This window comes from Protopterus annectens, chromosome 3.part0 (genome assembly GCF_019279795.1).
Source record: "Protopterus annectens isolate FY-2018-M chromosome 3.part0, PAN1.0, whole genome shotgun sequence".
In the NCBI taxonomy this organism is placed as follows: Eukaryota; Metazoa; Chordata; order Ceratodontiformes; family Protopteridae; genus Protopterus; species Protopterus annectens.
This window is the reverse complement of record NC_056731.1, coordinates 1,048,685,191-1,048,710,673: the sequence shown is the minus strand read 5'-3', so window position 1 is coordinate 1,048,710,673 and position 25,483 is coordinate 1,048,685,191.

Sequence of the window (25,483 nt, the reverse complement as noted above, 5' to 3'; positions counted from 1 at the left end):
AAAAAATGTTTATTGAAAAAAAAAAAGAAAATCCAGAAGAGGAAACATTTTAAAAAGCATGGGCATAAAAACTTTGTTGCACCAGATGATGCCCAAATAAATATTATTGATTGCAATGTTTTAGAACATAACACTTCCTCTTTTCTGCCTAGTAATGATGAGTTCATTTTAAATAAACCTTAATTTCATACACACAACAGTTGCTACTGGAGTGGGTTAAATATGCAAAACTTCTTTGTAGAAATGTTTTTTTTTCTTTTTTGAATTCAAGAAATTGGTAGGAAAAAATGAAAAATTTGGCATTAGGAAATCTACTTTTCAAACTCCAGCAAATGAGGTAGTTATTAGTTATGAAAATGAGGTGCTTAAAAATTTGCATTGCTTTGAAATACATCATGGAAGGGGAGATAATTTTCCATTAGGAGAAATATTGGCTCTTTTGTCCTTAAAAAAATAATAAATATATTGTAGGAACACAAATAGAAGTGTTGTATTTTGGGATCAAGATAAATACCATGAGGAGGCTGTGATCTAAATACATGATGGTAGATTTTATTTTAAAATGATATTTGACCCCAAAAATAAAATTAATGATGAAACTGATATGTTTTTAGAATAAGCATATGGACAAAGCATCATTGATGCAAAATTTATGAAAGAATTAAAGATAATAGATCCCAAAAGCCAATATTTGTATATGCTACCCAAAATACATAAAATGCTAAGGTTCCACCAGGAATACCTATTTTGTCAGGAATGGGGTTCATTAACTGATCGGGTCTACTACCGTAGATCAGAATTACACTATTTTGAAATACGATAGTAGTGTGAGTGTCCCACTAATGCAAAAGTGTACTTCAACGAAAGTGCACTTTCGTGAAAGTCACTAGAACGAACAAAGGGTTAGGGCTTCAGTAATGGATAGTGGATAGCTAGTAGGGCTATCCACCATCCTTAACCCAAGCCCTAACCCTAAGGTCCATGACTACTGTAGGAAATTGTATTTCCTCCACTGAGCAGTAGTTACGGACCTATTTCCTGTACTGTGGTGCGGTAGTCACAGACCTTAGGGTTAGGGCTTGGGTTAAGGATAGTGGATAGCCCTACTAGCTATCCACTATCCTTAACCCAAGCCCTAACCCTAAGGTCCGTCACTACCACACCACAGTGCAGGAAATGTCCCATTCAATTTAGTGACCCTACTATCATATTTCGAAATAGTGTAATTTTGATCTATGGTAGTAGACCCAACTGATCATGCATTAGAGTTCTTAACTTTTCATTTAAAACCTCTTCTAACTTGCATAAGACCTCTGTTGCAAGTTACAATACATATTTTTTTAGAAGTTGTGAAAAGAATTGCAATTTTGAAGAAATGGCACATGACATGTCCACTTTAGATCACAGTTGTAGCCATCAGGTCTTAACACATTTATTTTCTTAATGATGAACATTTATTTACCAAATATGTTTTATTAAAATGTTAGTGTTGTTAACAGGTTAATGATATGGTTATGGGGGATTATATTTGCCTCTGTGTTTGCTGACCTTTTAATGGACTATGCAGAGCAGATGCTTATTTTTGATATGGGACAAAGTCTATTTTTAAATTGTATGGATATGTGTCGGCATTTACTGGATGACTGTTCATTGGTATAGATATTTGATAAAGAAGAACTTAAGGAATTTGTAAACTATTTACATTAAAATAAATGGGAACAGAATTTACAGTTGGAATAGATTTCATATTTCTTATATGGATGTTACTGTTAGCAAAAATAACAATGGTACTGTGAGGGTGAATTTGTCTAGAAATCATTTAATAAAAAGTACTTGTTAGAAGCCATCAGCTGTCATCCTAGACATGTGATTAAAATATATCAATGTCAAAGTTCATGAGAATTATAGGACTGTGTTCAATGCAGGACTAAAATACTTTTTTATCTAATTTAGTGAGATATTTGTTCAAGGAGATACACAAACAGTGCTATATTCAGGACAAGGAAGGATGGTATATAGTATGCAAATGCAAGATTTATTTGGAATATAAGGTTAAAAACAGGTATTTTCCAAAATATGATTTCATTGTAACATTTGGTACAAACACCCAGAAGATCAGAAGGATTATAATAGAAGTTGGTATATTTTGCAGTCTGAGCCAAATTTTTATAAAGGCTTCCTGATGAATGTAAATATATTTTTGATCGAACAAGAACATTAGCATAAAAATGGAAGGGGTGGGGTTAAAGCCACTTTCACAGTATTATAAATATATACCTATAAATTGAATAGAAGCATATTGACATATGTCTTTCAGTTTCTACTCATTTTTAAATTAATTGTTAAGGATATTTAGTTCAGTTCAGCGAATACCTGAAAGATTTATAGAATTAGACCATTTATCACCTATAGAAGTGAAGGGATGGTTTATTTAGCAATTTATTCTTGTTCAAATTAGAGAACATTTGAGTGAGATCTGATACAATAATGAGTAGTACAGTTTTGATATTTTTGGTAGTCAATAGCATTACTTACAAATGTAGATAATGAAAATCACATTTGTTAATTTTACAACGTGGATTGTTTATTTATGTGCCTTACTAAGACCTGGTTTAAACTATAGTCTTTAGTAGAGAGGTATGAGCTTTTTATTATATCCAATATATGTGACTGCTTCTATAAATAACTTTTAAAGAACAATATTTAAAAAAATATATTTGTTTATACACAAACACACACACACACACACACACACACACATATATATATATATTTTATATATTTCTATGCGGTTAATAGTGTATGATAATTTAGTTATTTAGTTATAGTATTTTACCATATTAACAGATTTATCTTAGATTAAAGAAATAATATTCTGTTGTCATATTCAAGCTATTTAAAGGGGACTTGTTTTGAGAAAGTGTATTACTGATGAATATGCTTACAGCACTGAAACTGGTTTAACTTTGCTGAGGCTACCATTGTAATAATATTTGGATTACTATTCCACCGTTCTTTTTTTCTTGTAGTTCTGAACTTCTTTGTAGGGGTCATGTGAAGGGATTAGCTAGTGAATGCTGATTTGAGCATGGGAACTTTGCATTCTTTTCTGGCGTGGTTCATTCTAGGGTTTTAGGTTCTCTTGATGCTCTTCCCTTTCAAAACTTTAGGGGTTGATCTTTGGTTCTAGTATTCAAAAAGTGGTCAGGTAAGTCACCATCTGTCTTTTCTGGAATTATATTTCATGAACTATCACACTGACAAGGAAGAAGTCAGAGTGCAATGTACCTCAAAGGATGATGTGGTCAGAGTGATTCATAGTTTTAATGATCCATGGCTGGCCATATTATTGACTGATTGAGTTTGTTTTCTATATCACGTGGATCAAGACTGGCCATAACTAGGGATGTGCCTTAACAGAATATTCTATTTTGATACCAGAGTCCATGGCTGTGAGGCAGTATCTGTGACATTTGAAAGGTTTAGTATGGCTCTTCAATGAATCTGGCAGAGATGAAACTGCAATAAGGGGGCTTCCCATTATTTTTCTAACTTTATTTTAGTTAGGAAAGACCATGAGAAAGTGAAAGAAGCAACGTACCATTTTACTGAATTGTGTCAGGATGTGGAATTGCCATTGACAGTCAAAAAGCTGGAGTGACCAAACAGCATGTTAACTTTTTCAGTGATGCAAGTGGAAGCATGCTTCTGGATTGCTTCATTTTACTTCAGACAAATTATCCAAACTGCAAGACAAAATTGGGGGGTTCATGAGGGGAAGCCAAAGATAGAGTAAGAGATGTTAAAACATTGTTGGGCTTGATGCATTTTGCTAGCAGAATGGTAGGACATGGAAATATTTTCAAAAGGCACTGGCTAATCTGTTGAGGAGTGCTCAATGTAAGTACTAGAGAGTAAGGTTGCTGAAACTTTTTTTTTTAATATGTGAGGGCTTTTTGCTCCTCTATAATGGTATGTCATTTTGGGAGGAGAAGTTGGTGATGTCTGATGATCTGCAGCTGTATATTGATGCAGCTGGAAGCTTAAATATGGCAGATGATCTCTGAAATAAATAATTGGCCACTTGAATGTAGGAAAGATATTACTTTCTTGGAACTGTTGCCAGTTTGGGAAGCGTTGATAATTTGGTAGAGAGAGAGCTGAGCAACAAGACAATTACGTTCCACTCTGATAATTGAGCGGAGGTACAAGTATTGTTGAGGAAATTCTCTAGGTCAGATTTAGTGAACATAGAACTGAAGAAGTTGGTTTTGCAATCTATTAGGATTAATTTGACAATCTTTGAAAAAAAACATATCCTGGGAAGTCTGAATGTGTTAGCTCATAGTTTATCTCATTTTCAGTTTCTCAAGTTGTGTTGGTTCCAGAGAGACAAATAGAATTCCAGTGGATGTGCTAATAGAGTTGTGAAACATTGGCAATTTGTAGCAGTTTGGCTAGCTCAACAGTCTTTAGCTAATATGATGAGATGAGCATATAGTTCTTCTGTAGCAGGTTTTACATCTTTTGTGTGGACATTACATATGCCGGACATGACATGGTCAGACAGGTTAGTAATAGTACATAGTGCACAAATGCAGATTAGGTGAGGCAGCGAGGAGGATAATGTTATATCTGGCAGCTTTAAGTGTGGCAGTTAAGTGTTTGGGCTTAAGAAAAATTAACAAGTATTGGCAGATTTTGAGAATGTTGAAGGGTTGGGAAAGAATTTACAGCATTTGTGCTGGCAGTAGTCTCCATTTAGGCAGGCAGACAGTTTTTAGATTTGTTGGTAAAGGGTTTGCATGAAGTTTCAGATAGTTACATTTCACATGATTTATATGTGACACCGATTGTGTTCATATGTATGGGTGAGCTTCATGTGAGTCAGTGAGTTTCTGGGGAGAGTTAAGTGGATGGATGTGTATTACAGTCAGCTGTGTTGGTCTGGGTAATAAGTCTAAATTGGATCCAGCTGCACTGGGGCAGCAAGTGTTTTTTTAAGAACTTTTAGAAGGCTTTGTTTTGCCCTGTGGCATGTTTTGGCTTGGAAGGATGTAGTATTTGTTAAGCAACCTTATTTCATCTTTTAATGACAAAATAGGAGGTCTGTTATGCTTAGGCAGTTTGAATTTATTGTGAAGTGGGCTTTTGTATATAAAGGTGTGTTGGAGAAAGTTATTCAATGCACTGTTTTCAGATATTAAGGTTTAAGGTTTTGTGGTAGAAGGGAAGTCAATAAAGGTAATAAAGAGGATGGTTAGGTGGTGAATGAATGCACTTATGTCTTATATCAGATAGCTGGTGTGGGCAAATAAAGTAATTTTATGAGACGTTGTTTGTCATTGATGCTTTTTTTCTGTATTTAGGTAGAAGGAGAGTTTTGACTGAGGTATACTTTTTTTTCTTTTAATTCTGCTCAGCTAAACCAGAGGCAGTGACACCTGTAGGAATCTTCCAGGGTTGTGACCCTTTGCAGTGGGAAGTGACCTGCTATGGAAGCTGAGGGCTGCACTAGAGTCAGCTATTTGTGACGATGGCTTAAGATCAAGCAGTGGTTGGAATGAATATCACTGTAATCTCGGGGGGAGGGCTTGGGAAAAGTTTCTAGATGGAGATTGTTATTATGCATAGCAAGAGATTAGTGAAACAAATGTTTCCAGGAGTGGCCATAGTCTGGATGTCAGTCTCAGATTAGTTAATGAGGGTCTACCAGTGTTTTAAACCATAGGGTGGATATAACAGAATCATCACTGTTTTTTTTTTTGTTCTGCATTGGGATTTCACAGATAGGATCCAGCGTGGATACAATAGGATGGAGTTTATTTAACCAAGTTATGATTTTTTTTTTGTTGTGCATTTGTTTCTAGATCTAGCTCTAGTGGAGGTTTACTTTGCAGAATAATTCTGGTAGGCTATATAGTTGTACAGCGAGAAAGGAAAGGTAGAACAAGTTGCTGTTTTAGTCAGTATAGTGGGCAGTACTTGGGGCATTTTCCCTTCTTTGGGCAGGGTCCCAATTTTCCCCTTGCCTCGTTTTACTTGTTCTCTGCTGGCCAGCCTGATTTTCAGGGTGATCAATATCTTTAAATGGTCCTGGCAGGGGAATGGCAATAATTTAGTGACGGGTTTTCCAAATACTGCTTAGATATTTTATTATCCTGAGGTGGGCGATCTTTAATACTGCCTGACATTAATTTGTTATGTTTATACCTTGGTGTTATAATTCTTTGTTTGAGAATTTTCTTATGCTAATCATCTGTGTGAAACAAAATGTAAATGGTTTATTGTTTACTAAAATAGGTTTGCATGGGTATGAGACATTCTTATCAGTGCTTGAAAGCACATGGACAACTGTCAGTCAGTTAACAAGTAGCAGATAGTTTTGTTAGGAAAAGCAACATATTATACTCACACATTTCTTAAGAACTTCAAACTAAAAGGTTACATGTTTTGGGGAGAAATTCTTTTTTAAAACTTACTTTGTAAAATATTTATGTGTTAAATAAAAGAAACCACACATGCATGTGAATAAAATGATTACCACCATTTGCTCAAATGCATTAACAGTCAATGGTTACTAAAGAAAATTAAACTGACAATACAGCATTCAGTTACTATTGTAAAATTTGGCAAAGGTTGACATTTTGAATGACTTAGGACACAAAATGCTATCACAATTAGATTTCAAATGCATCTCTTAAATTATGTAAAACAATAATTTGTTATGTACTGTTAATTTAAAAACATTGGATGACTTAGGACACAAAATGATATCACAATTAGACTTTAAATGCATTTCTTAAATTATGTAAAAAATAATTTATTATGTACTGTTGATTTAAAACATGACACTATATTCATTAATTCATTGATGAAAATTTAGTAAACCTCTACCTTTCAGATATTCAAATCAAAACAATTTAAATGTCAAACAGTTTGAATAGAGACTATAATCATTGTCACATTAGCATTTTTTAAATAAAATACTGCATAATATTATGATTATTTAGTTTTTTTTTTTTTATTTTACATTTGATTACTGGGAAGGTCTGACTGGGCACATGTTCTTTTTCAGTGGAGGCCCTGGGAGAAAAGCTCCACATAGTACATATAAGTTGAGCAAATTTTGAGTACATAACACATACAAATTAATAAAGTTTGAAAATATTATAAATTGCAATAAGTTACATAAATGTGAACATACATAGAGAAACAGATTCCATACAAACATTATATAAACATTATATGTACAGAATTAGTTAGAAATACACATACATAGGTTTTTCTGAGCACAATGTACTCACAGTCTAAATAATCTAAATTAAATATTCAGTCAAAAGTGATCTTCTCATGATATCTCTACACAATATATAAAATCATAAGATGCATATTGCCCTTGTACAGTTCCTGCTCAACCTGCTCGACAAATACATGACAGATATTTAAATGAGCTTTGGAAAAAATGCAATTCAGTCTAAAAGCTAACTGATGCCAATCAACTGCAAATACCTAATAATGAGTGTGAAGTTAAATGCTGTATGTCTTAGGCTGAAAGCTTATTTGAAGTTCTCAATGTTTTTTAAGAATAACATGTTTAGGACAGGGATTTTTGATACTGTTTTAAGACATTTATTAACAGATTCCAGTGTGTCAACCCTTAAGATGGCCACTCAGAATCTTATAACTATTTTACTCCAACCATCTGACCCTGAAGTTCCTTCAGTTTTTAAGCATTTGGCAGTAAGTTTGAAGGAAATATTTTCTCAATTTTTCATAGGTGAGCTTTAAGAGCTGTAAAAGAGTAACCTTTTTTGCAGAAATTCTAGGAAGTCTTTCATCTGCTCATTAGTAAAACATGCATCTGATAGCTATGCAGATTTGCAGAATTCCGTACTATTTTATTTACTTAATCTTTATTGACTGGGTTAGTTCCAGTAGGCCAGTGTCCATTTTTTCAGGGGAAAACTGATGTAACATTCATGCTGGCTATAAGAAATTTCGTCAGGGAAACAAGGAACGTTTAGTACTCTTTTTTTTTTCAATAAATGCAATAGAATTTTTTTACATCCACATAAGCTACCCCAAACCCAGGGAGATGAGACTAATCTAATATCTCATCCCAAGAATACTATACTAGTGTTCAGCAACCTCCTTTTGCAGGATTGTATTGTCAGTATAGGGAAATTACTCCAAGTGTCCACTGGGGGAATAGAACCAACAGCCCTGTTATCTGCTAATACTGAAGGTGAGAGTGCTGTTTATTGAGCCATGAGCTTTTCTATGAAGAATGCCACAACTATCCTTTAGACCAACTATGTGCTTGAACTCCTCGTGTTTTAGGCTGTTCACTAAAATCCTCCTTGGATTATCATGATCTCACAATGACACTGAAGCCTTCTAATTAAAGAACATAATGAATAAATTAAGTCATAATTCTACTTGGAAACATCACTGACTGTAAACTGAAATCATACAGCTTGTGAAACCAGTTACACTGTACTTAAAATAAAAACAAGAACTCATATACAAAGGAAGGTAATTCTTCAGTGATTACAGAATGGTTGCTATCACCAAGGCACATCTCATTCCCAACATTCTTTATATGTCTGAACTTACCACAACAGTCCAGACTAGACAAAACAGTAAAATCATAGATTGGTTAGCATAAATTCATTTTAGCAGGACTGAACAATGTGTTTTCAACAAAATACTTACCAAGTAAAATGGCCGACACTTAAGTAAGTAATAAAAGCATTCAAACATGTTCCTAATCTGTAATTACAAAAGAAAAAAAATCATACTTAACTATATACCTATATAGGCAACAGTCATTTAAGTTTAAGAATGGGGCAATGTGAGTGAGATTATATGATTACAATGTTTCCTTTGTTATTACCTCTATCAAAATGACTTATCTGGTTAGAATAAAAAATAACAGTCAACAATCCTATATCTTAAAAACTACCAACTGCTTACATCACATACTTAAAAATAGTTAAGCACAGCTTTCTGATATGAAATACTGACATTTCTACCACTATGAATCACTCCCTAATCATATTGCAGAATATAGCAGCATTTCAGACTAAAGATTTTTTTATATATGTGTGTGTGTATGTATGTATATGGGTCCCCTTCAAAACATCTAAAACACATAACATCTAATTTCATAACATTGAGACCAGAACATCTAAAACCCAAAACATCTAAAACCCATAACACTGAATTTCATAACATCTAACAGTATAAATCAAATTAAAATAACATCCCCTCCACATATAATGATACCAAACTACCAAACACACTTTTTACTACGTTTCTGCAGGGGGGCTTGATACAGTGAGGTTAGGAAATTATCTTTTTCTCACTGTAGTGCGTTCTTGGAGTTGGTATATTTAATTTACAGGGGGTGTGGGGGGTACAGTGGGGCTTGCCCCCCCCCCCAGAAACATAGTAAAAAGTGTGTTTGGTAGTTTGGTGTCATTATATGTGGAGGGGATGTTATTTTCTTGTGATTTGTAGTGTTAGATGTTATAAAATTTGATGTTATGGGTTTTAGATGTTCTGGTCTCAATGTTATGAAATTAGATGTTATGGGTTTTACATGTTTCAAAGAAATTTTGAAGTTTCAGAATGTCGACTTTCTTCTGGTCGAGACTATAAGATTGAAGTTTTTAACTTAGAAATTTAAATTTAAAAAAATTATGTTTTCACCCCCCCCCCCCGCAACCCCACACGCCTTGCTAATTAAATATACCAACTCCCAGATTGCACTACAGCAGATTCCTCACTATGTCATATCTGAAACCTCCTTTAGTGGAGGACCATGATATATGTGCAAATGACCCTATAAGGACATGCCAAAGTTTCTGCAACATGGTTTTGGAATGGTCACTATTTTTTCCATTTTCCATTTTAAGTCTTTAGCGGTGTATTTAGCCAAATAAAGCCAAACCCCACAAGCTGTAGGCATGCCACGTTTTAGCCTTTTTCTGATTTTATTTGTTGAGCATAGGCTTCTTGGAATTAGGTAGGGCTTGAGGATACATTTTAGGCTAAGGCACTTGTTGGACTTATGTACCTGGTTCTGGTCTGCAACTAGATGAGAACAGGTGAAAGGATGAGATAGTTATAACTTCTTCATTTTGTTTGAGCCAGATAATAATACTGCCTAAGTGGCATTAATGAAAAACTGCAAAAACTAAAGTGGGTATTAACATAATGTAAGCTGCTGCTGCAAATATAGTAAATATGCAGTCTTAATAAAGAATAATTTTATCTATGACATGCAAGTAAAATCCCTGTTTATGTGCAAACATCTATAAAGAATACATTAGTTCCAAAAAAAATCATATTAGCATAGTAATACTGCTTGCATAGGCCTGCTGTTTTCCTATCTGCAGTTATTATTATATTTCTTTAAGGCAAATGTAATATTTTAAGTGTCAAATAGTCTAGACTATTTTTTCCATTTTATTAATTAATTAAAACAATGAGTGAGAAGGTTACTGAAAAAATAATCAGTAAAAACAAAATGAAAACTCCAGCAAAGCTGGAACTTCCACTGAGTGACCTCCCAAACCTCTTGTATCAGAGGCACATGGGATATATGCAAATGATCCTTACAAACATCAGGTGTTTCATCTAATTGGCGATTCTGAGTGCCCATGACTTGTTTCGTCATTTTAATAGACAAATTCAGGTAAATAAAGCCAAACCCCACTAGCTATATACATGCATATTTCGGCATTGTTATAACCTTATTAGCAGAGCAGAAGCAGAGTGTTTGATTAAGCATTAGAAACACAGGACTGCTATATCAAGCTGATGTGCATTATCATTAGGATCACTACAAAAATATCCCAAACAACAAACTAAAATAATGAGTAAGAAGGTGTTTCAGCTAATTGGATGGTGCAGTGATGGAGTTGGTTCTCCGGTTTGATTCTTGGCTGGGGTGCCTTCTATGTGGAGTCTGTATGTCCTCTTGTGTTCGTGTGGGTTTCCTCCGGGAGCTCCTGTTTCCCCCCACGTTCAAAGACATGCATCCGGGGTGTTTCTCCTCGGGCCTTCGCTTAAAATTGGCTTCATTCTAAGTCGGACATTCCCCATTAAATATGTTAAATAAAATAAACATTAAAATTGGCGATTATGAATGCCCATGACTTGATTTGTCATTTTTATGGACAAATTCAGGCCAATAAAGCCAAATACCACTAGCTATGAATATGCATATTTCAGTCTTGTTATGACTTCATCAGCACAGCACAAGCAGAGTTTTTGACTAAGCATTACAACCACATGGCTGTTATACCCAGCTGATGTCCATTATCCCTAGGGTCACTCCAAAAATATCCCAAACAACAAAAAAAAAAACAATGAGTGAGAATGACACTCTAAAGCCAATCAGCAAAAACAAAATGAAAACTTTAGCAAATCTAAAACTTCCACTGAGTGATCTCCCCAAACCTCGTGTATCAGAGGCACATAAGATACATGCAAATAATTAATCTAATGGCTACGACTTGCTTCATCATTTCAATGGACAAACTCAAGCCAACCCCTACTATATATGCATATTTCAGTCTTGTTACAACCTCCTCTATACAATACAAGCAGAATGTTTAAGTATTGAGAAACCCATGGCTGTTATACCCAGCTGATGTCCATTATCATTAGGGCACTTCAAAAATATCCCAAACAACAAACTAAAAAAATGAGTGAGAAAGTCACTAAAAAAACAATCAGTAAAGACAAAATGAAGACTCCAGCAAAGCTAGAACTTCCACTGAGTGACCTCCCAAACCTCTTGTATCAGAGGCACATGGGATATATGCAAATGATCCTTATGAACATCATGTGTTTCAGCTAATTGGATGGTGCAGTGTTGGAGTTGTTGCCTCACAGCAAGAGGTTCTAAGGCTAGATTTTTGGTTGGGGTACCTTTTGTGTGGAGTCTGCATGTCCTCCCTGCAAGAGGTCCTAAGGTTAGATTTTTGGTTGGGGTACCTTTTGTGTGGAGTCTGCATGTCCTCCCTGCATTCATGTGGGTTTTCTCCCACTTCCAAAGACCTACATCTAGAGCATTTCTTCTCATGCCTCCACTGAAAATTGGTTTCGTTATAAGTCAGACATCCACGGTTAACAAATGTTGAATAAAATAAAAATAGGTGAATCTGAATGCCCATGATTGGATTCACCATTTTTATAGACAAATGCAGGCCAATAAAGCCAAACTCCACTAGCTATGAATATGCATATTTTAGCCTTGTTATGACCGCCACAGCACAAGCAGAATACTCAACTAAGCATTAAAAACACTGGGCTGTTATACCCAGCTGATGTCCATTATCATTAGGGTCACTGCAAACATATACCAAGCAAACTAAAACAATAGGTCATTGAAAAACCAATCGAAAACTCCAGCAAAGCTAGAACTTCCTCTGAGTGACCTCACAAACCTCTTGTATCAGAAGCACATGGGATATATGCAAATAATCCTCAAGCACATCAGGTGTTTCAGCTAATTGGGGATTCTGAAAGCCCATGAATTGTTTTGTAATTTAAATGAACAAATTCAGGCCAATAAAGCCAAACCCCACTAACTATGTATATGCATATTTCTGCCTTGTTATGAACTCATCAGCACAGCACAGCAAACGCAGAGTACTTGACAAAGCATTAGAAACACAGGGCTGTTATACCCAGCTGATGTCTATTATCATTAGGGTCACTACAGAAATATCACAAACTAAAACAATGAGTGAGAAGGTCACAGAAAATCCAATCAGTAAGAACAAAATGAAAACTCTAGCAATTCCACTGAGTGACCACCAATTCCTTTTTAATCTTTTTTTCATATTAACTATGAATATGCATATTTCAACCTTGTCATAACCTCATTAGCACAACACAAACAGAATGTTTAAGCACACATTAGAAACCCAGGGCTGTTATACCCAGCTCACGTGCATTATCATTAGGGTCACTACAAAAATACCCCAAACTACAAACTAAAACAATGAGTGAGAAGGTCACTGAAAAAAACATTCTGTAAAAATAAAATGAAAACTCCAGCAAAGCTAGGACATCCACTGAGTGATCTTCCAAACCTCTTCTATCAGAGGCACATAGGATATATGCAAAGGATCCTCACAAACATCAGGTGTTTCAGCTAATCATCATTACTGATTTCTCATGACTTGTTTCTTCATTTTAATGGAAAATTCAGGCCAATAAAGCCGAAAACCACTAGCTATGAATATACATATTTTGGCTGTGTTATGACCTCATCAACACAACCCAAGCAGAGTCTTTGATTAAGCATTAGAAACACAGGGCTGTTATACCCAACTGATTTCCATTAGCATTAGGGTCACTGCAAAAATATAAAAAATGACAAACTAAAACAATGAGTGACAATAACACTGAAAAAACAATCAGTAAAAACAAAATGAAAACTCTAGCAAAAGTAGAACTTTCAATAATTGACCTCCCAAACCTCTTGTATCAAAGGCACATGGGATTTATACAAATGACCCTTATCAACATCAAGTGTTTCAAGCTAATTGGCAATTCTTAATGCTCATGACTTAATTTTAATGAACAAATTCAGGCCAACTAAGCTTAACACAACTAGTTATGAATACACATATTTTAGCCTTATTATTATCTCATCACCAAACCACAAGCAGAGCATTCAACTAAGTATTAGAAACACAGGGCTGTTATACCCAGCTGATGTCCATTATCATTAGGGTCACTGAAAAAATATCCCAAACAACAATGAGTGAGAAGGTCACTGAGAAACCAATCAGTAAAAACAAAATGAAAACTCCAGCAAAGCTAGAATGTCCAATGAGTAACCTCCCAAACCTCTTGTATGAGAAGGACATGGGATATATGCAAATGATCCTTATGAACATCAGGTGCTTCAGCTAACTGGCAATTCTCAATGTCCATGACTTGTTTTGTCATTTTCCTGGACAAATTTAGGCCAATAAAGCCAAACCCCACTAGCTATAGATATGCATATTTCAGCCTTGTTTTGACCTCATCAGCACAGCACAAACAGAGGGTTTGACTAAGCATTAGAAACACAGGGTTGTTATACATAGCTGATGTCCATTATTATTAGAGTCATTGCAAAAATATAAAAAAAAAAACAAACTAAAACAATGAGCGAGAAGGTCACCGAAAAAACAATTAGAAAAAACAAAATTAAAGCTCCAGCAAAGCTATTACTTCCACTAAATGACCTCCCAAACCTCTTGCACCAGTAACAAATAAGATATATGGAAATGATCCTTATGAACACCAGGTCTTTCAGCTAATGAGCAATTCCGAATGCCCATAACTTGTTTTGTCATTTTAATGGACAAATTCAGGCCAATACAGCTAAACCCCACTAGCTATGGATATGCATATTTCAGACTTATTATGACTGCATTAACACAACACAAGCAGAGCGTGTGAATAAATGTTAGAAACCCAGAGCTGTTGTACACAGCTGATGTCTATTATCATTAGGGTCACTGCAAAAATATCCCAATTAACAAACTAAAACAATGAATGAGAAAAATCACTGAAAAAACAATAAGTAAAAACAAAATGAAAACTCCATACCAAAGCTAGAATGTCCAATGAGTGACCTCCCAAACGTCTTACATAAGACGCAGATGGGATATATGCAAATAATACTTATGAGCATCAAGTGTTTCAGATAATTAGTAATTTTGAATGCCCCTGACTTGTTTTGTCAACTTACTGGACAAACTCAGGCAAATAAAGCCAAACCACACTAGCTATAAATATGCATATCTGGGCCTTATTATGATCTCACCAACACAACAAAAGCAGAGTATTTGATTAAGCCTTCGAAACACAGGGCTGATATAACCAGCTGATGTCCATTATCATGAGGGTCACTGCAAAAATATCCCAAACAGCAAACTAAAACAATGAGTGAGAAAGTCACTGAAAAAAACAGTCAGTAAAAACAAAAGGAAAACTCCAGCAAAGCTAGAACTTCCACTGAGTGCCTTCCCAAACCTCTTGTATCAGAAGCACATGGGATATATGCAAATGATCCTTACAGACATCAGGTGTTTGACCTAATTCATGATTCTGAATGCCTATGACTTGTTTCATCATTTTAATGGACAAATTCAGGCCAAAAAAAAAATCAAACCACACTAGCTATGGATATGCATATCTCGGCCTTGTTATGACCTCCTCAACACAGCACAAGCAGAGTGTTTGACTAAGCATTAGAAACACAGGGCTGTTATAACCAGCTGATGTCCATTATCATTAGGGTCACTGCAAAAATATCCCAGGCAACAAACTAAAACAATGAGTGAGAAGGTCACTGAAAAAAAAACAGTAAAAACAAAATGAAAACTACAGCAAAGGTAGAACTTCCACTGAGTGACCTCCAAAGCCTCTAGTATCAGAGGAACATGGTACACATGCAAATGATCTGTAAGAACATCAAGGATTTCAGCTAATTGGCTATTCTGAATGCCCACAACTTACTGGTCATTTTAATGGACAAAATCAAACCAATAAAGTCAAACCCACTAGCTCAGAAGATGCATATTTCAATCATGTTATAACCTCATCAGCAAATACAGACAGAGTGTTTGATTAAGCAGTAAAACACAGGGCTGTTATACCCAACTGACGTCCATTATCATTAGGGTCACTGCAAAAATATCCCAAACAACAAACTAAAACAATGAGTGAGAAGGTCAATGAAAAAACAGTCAGTAAAAACAAAATGAAAACTCCAGAAAAGTTAGGACTTCCACTGAGAGCCCTCTCAAACCTCTTGTATCAGAAGCACATGGGATATATGCATATGAGCCTTAATGAAAATCAGGTGTTTCAGCTAATGAATAGATTTGTTATTTTAATGGACAAATTCAGGCCAGTAAAGCCAAGCCCCATTAGCTATGGATATGCTTATTTCGGCCTTGTTATGACCTTGTGCACACATCACAAGCAGATTGTTTGACTAAGCATTATTAAACACAGGGCTGTTATACCCAGCTGATGCCCATTATCATTACGTCACTACAAAAATATCCAAAACAACAAACTAAAATATGAGTGAGAAGGTCACTGAAAAAACAGTCATTAAAAACAAAATGAAACTCCAGCAAAACTAGAACTTCCACTGAGTGACCTCCAGAACGTTTTGTATCAGAGGCACATGGTATATATGCAAATGATCCTTAAGAACATCAGGTGTTTCAGCCAATTGGCATTTCTGAAGGCCCATATCTTGTTTGTCATTTTAATGGACAAAATCATGCCAATAAAGTCAAATCCAACTAGCTATGGATATGGATATTTTAGCCTTGTTATGACCTCATCAACAAAGCACAAGGAGAATATTTGACTAAGCATTAAAAACACATGGCTGTTATACCCACCTGATGTCCATTATCATTAGGATCACTGCAAAAATATCCCAAACAGCAAACTAAAACTATGACTGAGAAGGTAACAGAAAAAACAATCGGTAAAAACAAAATGAAAACTTGAACAAAGCTAGAACTTCCACTGAGTGACCTCCCAAATGTTTGCATCAGAGGTACATGGGATACATGCAAATAATCCTTATGAACATCATGTGTTTCAGCTAATTGATTATTCTGAATGGCCACAGAATGTTCCACCATTTTAATGGACAAACACAGGAAAAGAAAGCCAAACCACACTAGTTATGGGCATATACATTCCACCCTTGTTTTGACTTCATCAACAAAGCACAAGCAAAGTGTTTAATGAAGTAATAGAAACACGGGACTGTTATACCCCAGCTGATATCCATTATCATTAGGGTCACTGAAAAAATTTCAAATACAACAAACTAAAACAATGAGTGAAAAGGTCACTGAGAAACCAATCATAAAACAAAATGAAAACTCCAGGAAAGCTAGAATGTCCACTAAGTAACCTCCCAAACTACTTGTATCAGAGGCACATGGGATATATGCAAATAATCCTTATGAACATCAGGTGCTTCAGCTAACTGGCAATTCTGAATGTCCATGACTTGTTTTATCATTTTACTGGACAAATTTAGACTAATAAAGCCAAATCCCACTAGCTATAGATATGCAGACTTCAGCCTTGTTGTGACCTCAGCAGCACAGCACAAGCAAAGGGTTTGACTAAGCATTAGAAACACGGGGCTGTTATACCCAGCTGATGTCCATTATCATTAAGGTCATTGCAAAAATATCCAAAAAACAAACTAAAACAATGAGTGAGAAGGTCACGGAAAAAAACAATTAGTAAAAACAAAAGGAAAACTCCAGTAAAGCTAGAACTTCCACTGAATGACCTCCCAAACCTCTTGTATGAGTGACACATGGGATATACGGAAATGATCCTTATGAATACCTGGCATTTCAGCTAATGGCCAATTCTGAATGCCCATGACTTGTTTTATCATTTTAATGAACAAATTCATGCCAATATAGCTAATGCCTACTAGCTATGAATATGCATATTTCAAACTTATTACGACCTCATCAACACAGCACAAGCAGTGTATTTGAATAAGAATTAAAAACCCAGAGCTGTTATATACAGCTGATGTCTATTATCTTTAGGGTCACTTCAAAAATATCCCAATGAACAAACTAAAGCAATGAGTGAGAAAAATCACTGAAAAAACAATAAATAAAAACAAAATGAAAACTCCACCAAAGCTAGAATGCCCAATGAGTGACCTCCCAAACTTCTTGTATCAGAGGCACATGGGATATATGCAAATGATCCTTATGAGCAACAAGTGTTCCAGCTAATTGGCAATTTTGAACACCCATGACTTGTTTTCTCATTTTACTGGACAAATTCAGACCAATAAAGCCAAACCCCACTAGCTATAACTATGCATATTTTTAGCCTTCTTATGACCTCATCAACACAACAAAAGAAGAGTGTTTAAGCCTTAGAAACAAAGGGCTGTTATAACCAGCTGATGTCCATTATCATTAGGGTCACGGCAAAAATATCCCAAACAACAAACTAAAACAATGAGGGAAAAAGTCACTGAAAAACCAGTCAGTAAAAACAAAATAAAAACTCCAGCAAAGCTAGAACTTCCACTGAGTGCCTTCCCAAACTGCTTGTATCAGAGGCACATGGGATATATGCAAATGATCCTTACAAACATCAGGTGTTTCACCTAATTCATGATTCTGAATGCCCATGACTTGTTTCGTCACTTTCATGGACAAATTCATGCCAAAAAAAATCAAACCGCACTAACTACAGATATGCATATTTCAGCCTTGTTATGACCTCATCAGCAAAGCACATGCAGAGTATATGACTAAGCATTAAAAACACATGGCTGTCATACCCAACTGATGTCCATCATCATTAGGGTCACTGCAAAAATATCCCAAACAACAAACTAAAACAATGACTGAGAAGGTCACAGAAAAAAACAATCAATAAAAACAAAATGAACACTCTAGCAAAGCTAGAACTTCTACTGAGTGACCTCCCAAACTTTTGCATCAGAGGCACATGAGATATATGCAAATGATCCATGTGAACATCATGTGTTTCAGTTAATTGATGAATCTGAATGCCCATTGTTTTACTATTTTAATGGACAAATTCAGGCCAAACACCACAAGTTATGGATACACATATTTTTAGCCTTACTATGACATCACCAGCACAGCATAAGCTAGGTGTTTAATTAAACATTAGAAACACAGGGCTGTTATACCCAGCTGATGTCCATTATCGATAGGGTAACTGCAAAATTTCAAATACAACAAACTAAAACAATGAGTGAGAAGGTCACTGAGAAACCAATCACAAAAACTAAATGAAAACTCCAGGAAAGCTAGAACTTCCACTGGGTAACCTCCCAAAACACTTGTATCAGAGGCATATGGGATATATACAAATGATCCTTATAAACATTAGGTGTTTCAGCTAATTGGCCATTCGGAATGTCCATGAGTTTTTTCATCATTTTAATGGACGAATGCAGGTCAATAAAACCAAACCCCACTAACTATAGATATGCATATTTTGACCTTGTTATGAAATCATAAACACAGCACAAGCAGGGTGTGTGACTAAGCCTTAGAAACACAGGGCTGTTATAACCAGCTGATATCCATTATCATTAGGGTAACTGCAAACATATCCCAAACAACAAACTAAAAAAATGAGTGAGAAGGTCACTGAAAAAAACAATCAGTAAAAACAAAATGAAAACTCCAGTAAAGCTAGAACTTCCACCGAGTGACCTCCCAAACCACTTGTATCAGAGGCACATGGGATATATGCAAATGATCCTTATAAACATCAGGTCTTAATAAAAGGTAAACCCACACAAATGCAGGGAGGACATGTAGACTCCACACAAAAGGTAACCCAACCAAAAATCGAACTGTAGAACCTCTTGCTGTGAGGCAACAACTCCAACACTGCACCATCCAATTAGCTGAAACACCTGATGTTCATAAGGATCATTTGCATATATCCCTTGTGCCTCTGATACAAGAGGTTTGGGAGGTCACTCAGTAGAAGTTCTAGCTTTGCTGGAGTTTTCATTTTATTTTACTGATTTTATTAATTAATGGATTCATTTTCTTACAAGGGATGCTATTTTCCAGTGAAAGGCATATTTCCAGACTCCTTTGATATGTGCAGTTTTCCTAACAGGTTATTGCAGATTGGAGCTCCAGTGTACAGTTTTACTTTTACTCTTGCTGAGCAGAGCAGTCAGTGTAGTTTTGTGTAGGATATGTACGTAATCAAGATCCAGCATAATTTCTGCTTTTGCTGTCAAGTTTGCTCATAGGTCCCTTCTGTTCAGTTTATTACACTTATATGAGCATTGTGTAGAACCTCAAGTCTCCGAAATGGCAAATGTTTTATAATGATAGCAATGGAATCTGATTTTTTAAACATGGTTGAGGGTTGAAAAAATTAAAAAAAATACTCACAAAATGTCTGACAATATGAAATCTGGTTTAGCTCTTTTGTTTTTTAATTATAGAAAAAAAACTTTTTCAGAACGTTCCGAATATGCTATTTGCTATAATTAAAGAATGAAAGTGCTAAGCTGGATTTCTCATTGTCAGACAACTTTTTTGAGTGTTATTTATTTATTTATTTTGTGATTTGTACTGATACTCTGCTAGTTTGAAGTGTTCCTTATGTTTGTAGGTTTGTGTAGAAGTCATTTGTGACCCATTTTTAAAACTATAAGCAGAAACTCTGGGAAAATCCAAGGTTTGAAAAAATCAAGCTGTAAATTAATTATAAATAATCTTTTTTTCCTGAATGTCATATTTGTCTATCAATAGCTGATTCTGTTTCAGAACCATACTTATCTGCATTTTATTTTAATTGTAACAGCTACCTTCTCAAAAGGAAGTCAGTCTGCTTTAATACAATTTTGAAACTGTGCTGGCAAATCTATCACTTTTTCCTTGCTGAGTAATAGGGAAATGTTTGAAGCAACAGAATTTGTTTTTTGGAATTTTTTTGTGAAGGTTCTTATAACCTGTAGAGAACACTTAAAGACTGTTGATGAACTTGTCAAAATACTAGTGTTACTTAGGATAATTTCAAACAGTAAGAAAAAAAAAAAAACAGGAAACACACTAGTGCAAGATAGACTATGTGGGGTGGAGGGTTAAAGTTCTATGAACAAGACAACCCAAGTCTGAATAGTGGCACAGATGCTACAAGCGTTAGACAGGGGATAGGATTTAGAGTCTTTCGCTGGTTTGCCCATCTTGGCATTGAAATAAAGTAGTTCTGATTAACAGATTGCAACTAGAAATTGTACAATACCACAGATAGAGACCAGGGGCACTGGCTTGGTTTTCCCAAGCCCAGTGATGGTGGCCATCTATAGCAAGTGCGTGTCAGTACCTTAACACAGGTGTAAGGCACCTTCTGTTGATACAGTGCTCACATCTCCAACCTACGGGCAGGCTTAAAGGATGTATGAGAAATATTTGCATAATCTATGACTCATCTGATATAAGCTACATGAGAGAGATAATGCCATGCAGTTCCCTGGCATGGTGACTTTTATAGGTCATTCAAAAAATTGTGCATGAACAATCTGGAAGAATAACTCTAGTTTATGGTGGTTTTAAGTACAAATCTAAAACTTTTCCATACCTATCAGGTTAAGGAAGGATGATTTGCTCTCCAAGGTTAATGTTACCACATCCTTCTCTGGTCAGCTCTCATTCAGTGCAAGGCAAGGGCATCTCTGAATTAAATCCAAATAACCAAATGTGCTAGAGACTTATTGGAGGAGGGGATTATGGTTGCTAGGCACAGAGGAGAAAAAGCCTGTAGAAATAAATAAGCACTGAATCTTAAGCCATTTTCATTTTGTCTTCCTGCAAGCATACAGGGGCATAGACAGATGAATGATTTCCTTACTAATCATTAGGATGCATATGATGAAGTCCCATTGCTTAGGTATGAAATGCCAACTAAGTTATTTGTATTGGAATGTTTCTGACCAGATAATAATAATTCAACATGCCTCTATTTTTTGGACCAGGTACACCTATATATCAAACAGAATAATATTCTGGAAACACTAACATATGGAAGTGATAATGAGCAGATAAGTAGCTGCATATGCACTTGTAGAAAATGTAGTAACAGTTATCTTGTTCTGGATAATTAAGAATTTTTAATATTACTAGGTGATGTGGATAAGCTCCATGATGGGCACTACATCTTCAAATTTAATATTGACCTATGAGGTTAAGAACATCTCTCATTATTTTGATCATTTAAACAGACCACTCTCTTGAAATGCTTCAGACTAAAGTTATCTGCACTGACACATGCCCCTAGATTCTCTATAGCTTGCACGGCATGCAAGATAAGTGCAGGAGCTCAAGCAGGCAATATGTCTGCTGTGTGATCCAGGAACAGCCTGCAGGGGCATGCAATAGCGGTCCTGCACTAATCCTGCACGGACTAAGCCCGTGTATGCAAATCAACCCATTTGCAGGAGAAATCTATGCAAATTAGGTGATTTTACAATCCAGGAAGCTTGCAACCGGCTGTACAGGACTAGTGCTATCTGCAGAAATGTACTCGGTTAGTAACCAAGTACATTTTTGCAAAATCCAAAATGGAGCTGTGACAGCTCCAAATAAAGGCTGCATATCATGTAGTAAGCATGCTAATTGCCAAGTATAAGGCTATTGGCATTTCAAACAGTAAAAAAAAAATACAAAAATCAACTTTTATTTTTTTTAGCTGATCTCGGCTGTTTAAGCTTAGGGCAGCGGTGCACAAACGGGATCGGGGGGGGGTAACAAAATGAACCTAAATTAAGCATTCTAACTAAAAGGAGTATTAGCCATGCAAGTCAATGGCAGGCAGAAGACAACATGGCCAGTGAGTAGTGGTTGCTAAGGGGGGAGGCTCAGTGTGAGACATGTAACTATGCATTAGCAGGCAATCTTATGCAAATGAGGGGAATGATAGTGAATCCCAGTTTTTCCCAGCATGTAAGTCAGGTCCCAACAGTGTAAGAGTTGGAATAGCTTGGAGCAAGCCTAGGAGTTAGGCGACATCATGGGGGTGTGTGCCAGGCATACTGTAAGCAGATTGGAGCCCAGTGGATTAGATTTGCTCCTAGCTTAGCACAGCTAAGCTAGGGGGTATGTCTAAATCTGCCTAGCACTCTTTACATTGCCTAAGCAGGTGTGCGGACCGTGCACCAGGTTTTAAAGGAAGAAAAAAAAAGTTAAGCCAAGAAATACCAGAATTGTGTACATTTGAGCACTCAGTTTGTGCGGTGCATGCCTGGGCTTAAACAGGAAGGCAATGGGAAGGGAAAACAGCAGTAGGAAGGTAATCAAGGAGAACTAGCATAGCGAGCAGGTGAAATGTATCAGAATCATCCAACTACACAGGCAGCTAACCAGCCCAGCCCAGAACACTAATATAAACTAGGCAAACACCTTCCCCTCTGATTTTTCCCACACTCTACACCACTGGTGTATACAAGCAGGGAAATTTTAACAAACAAACCTACAAAATGAGAAGGGCTGCAACAGGCAACACAGAACAACATGTGCAAGAGGCTGAGGGTGGTGAGGATGTGAATGCTGCTGATCAACCCCCAGTAAGGAGACTGAAAAGAGTGTACAGACCCAGGGTATTCTACCAGGGGCTCCAGGAGCTGGAGATAGTGGAGCACTATATGGTTGACAGAGACCTCCTACAGCAAATTGTTGAGCTGTGCCGGCCACACCTGACACACCAAACTGACCGAGGGAGGACCCATCCCAGTGGATACCAAGGTATGTGTAGGCCTAGGAATACTAGCCACAGGTACCTCCCAAAGCTCAACTGGGGATATCATGGGGATCTCACAGGCATCAGCATCCAGAGTATTCCACCAGTTCCTGTATAACATGTCAGCACATGCCGGTGAGCAGGTATATTTCCTCAACACCCATGAGGTGTTGGGCAGCAATATCCATCTCTTCCACGAAATAGCAGAATACCCTGAAGTAGTGGGTGCTATAGACTGCATGCACATATGCATCAAAGCACCACCCGATGATCAGTGTAAGGCCTACATCAACCACAGGGGCATCCCCTCCATCAACTGCCAGGTCATCTGTGATGCCCAGGGCATTATAATGAATGTGTGTGCTGGCTGCCCTGGAAGCTATCACGATTCTCACATATGGCACCTGACACAGCTGTACCAGAGATTTGCCAATAGGGACATCCCCTACGGTCAACTAGTGGGGGATGCTGGTTACACACTGGAGCCATGGCTGATGACACCCACCAGAAGTGCACACACACCTGAACAAGAATGCCATAATGAGGCAAACGCACAGACCAGACGTATTATAGAGTGTGTGTTTGGGAAGCTCAGGTCACGGTTCCGGTGTCTGGACATATCTGGTGTAGCCTTGCAGTACTCACCAGCTACGTGTACACAAATTGTTATGGTATGTGCCATGCTGCACAATATGATCCTGCGGGAACAGCTGCAGCAGGAACAGCATGAAGCAGGAGCACACACCAATGCCAAGGGCTGCACAGGCACAGAGTGACTCATAGGAGGAACAACCTGTGCCTGCCCCAGTAGGCAGATGGAAGTGTGCCCAGTATGCTGAGGCTGCTGCAAAGAGACAATGCATAGCACATACACTGACACAGTAGGGACCCAGGGAATGTCACCTCTCTCTGACGAGCACATACAGTAAAAGGGATGCCAAACATGACACTACCAGTGCTCAACCATGTATAGGAAGTGTACTATGTGCATCTAACATAGGCAGTCCTCCAGCACCATCCGCAATTCTGGCACACTCTCAAAGTAAGTCAATCAACCTACCAATTGCCAGATGGAGTAGAATGTGTCATTACCTGTATCTATGTTATGGATGTGAGCATGCAAGGGAATTGGGTGGATGAATGTTATGGCAGCAGAAAGTAGACACCCATAGTGGCACCATGACATCTATAACTAATACTGGAGTCACCACAGTAGCCAGTACTACACAGGGTGACAAAACCCACTACAGGAAATGTGCTGGGTGACATGTGTGTCCATATGACTCACACATGCCAGTCAGGCCAGTTCACATACCCAACAACAGTCTCAGCCAGCAGGACAGGTGTAGACAAATCCAAACAGAGCCTGTGCTATGGCCCCTGAATGATGTCTATCCTCCCCCCCAGACCTACACAGACAGACTACAGCAGGTCAGGCAGTGGGATGTTAGTTCTGAAGGGTAGGAAGTCAGACACTAATATGTAGGGCAACCAGAGCTACGATCTGTAGTATACTGGTATGACTCTAGTCAGCATGATAGGTAAGAATACAGAATGAAATGGTGCACCTGACATACCAGTACAGTCATAGCAAATGTGCACAAGTGTCAGGTGTGCTCCCCATCCTGCTTAGTAATGTAATAACACTCAGGTCTGCCCCCCCAATCCTGTGTAGAGATGTAGAAATAGACAGGTGTGCCCCCCATCCTACGTAGTACTGTAATAACAGTCAGGTGTGCCCGACAAATCCTGTGTAGAAATGTAGAAATAGGCAGGTGTTTCCTCCCATCCTATGTAGTAATGTAATAATAGTCAGGTGTGCCCCAATCCTGTGTAGCAATGTAGAAATAGTCAAATGTGCCCCCCCCTATCCTACGTACACATGTAGTAACAGTCATGTGTGCCCCCCAATCCTGTGTAGTAATGTAGAAATAGTCAGGTGAGCCCCCCATCTTATGCAGAAATGTAGTAACAGTCAATGCCAAATGCTCAATGTATACCCTGCAGAAACAGCATGCTACCTGTTGGTGTACAACACAAAGGTCAGCACTGCAGTACAAACTACCTGGACTCGATCCATGCAAATACAGATGTGCATACTGGACATGCTCACACACAGAGAAATGAAGGTAATGTCAGT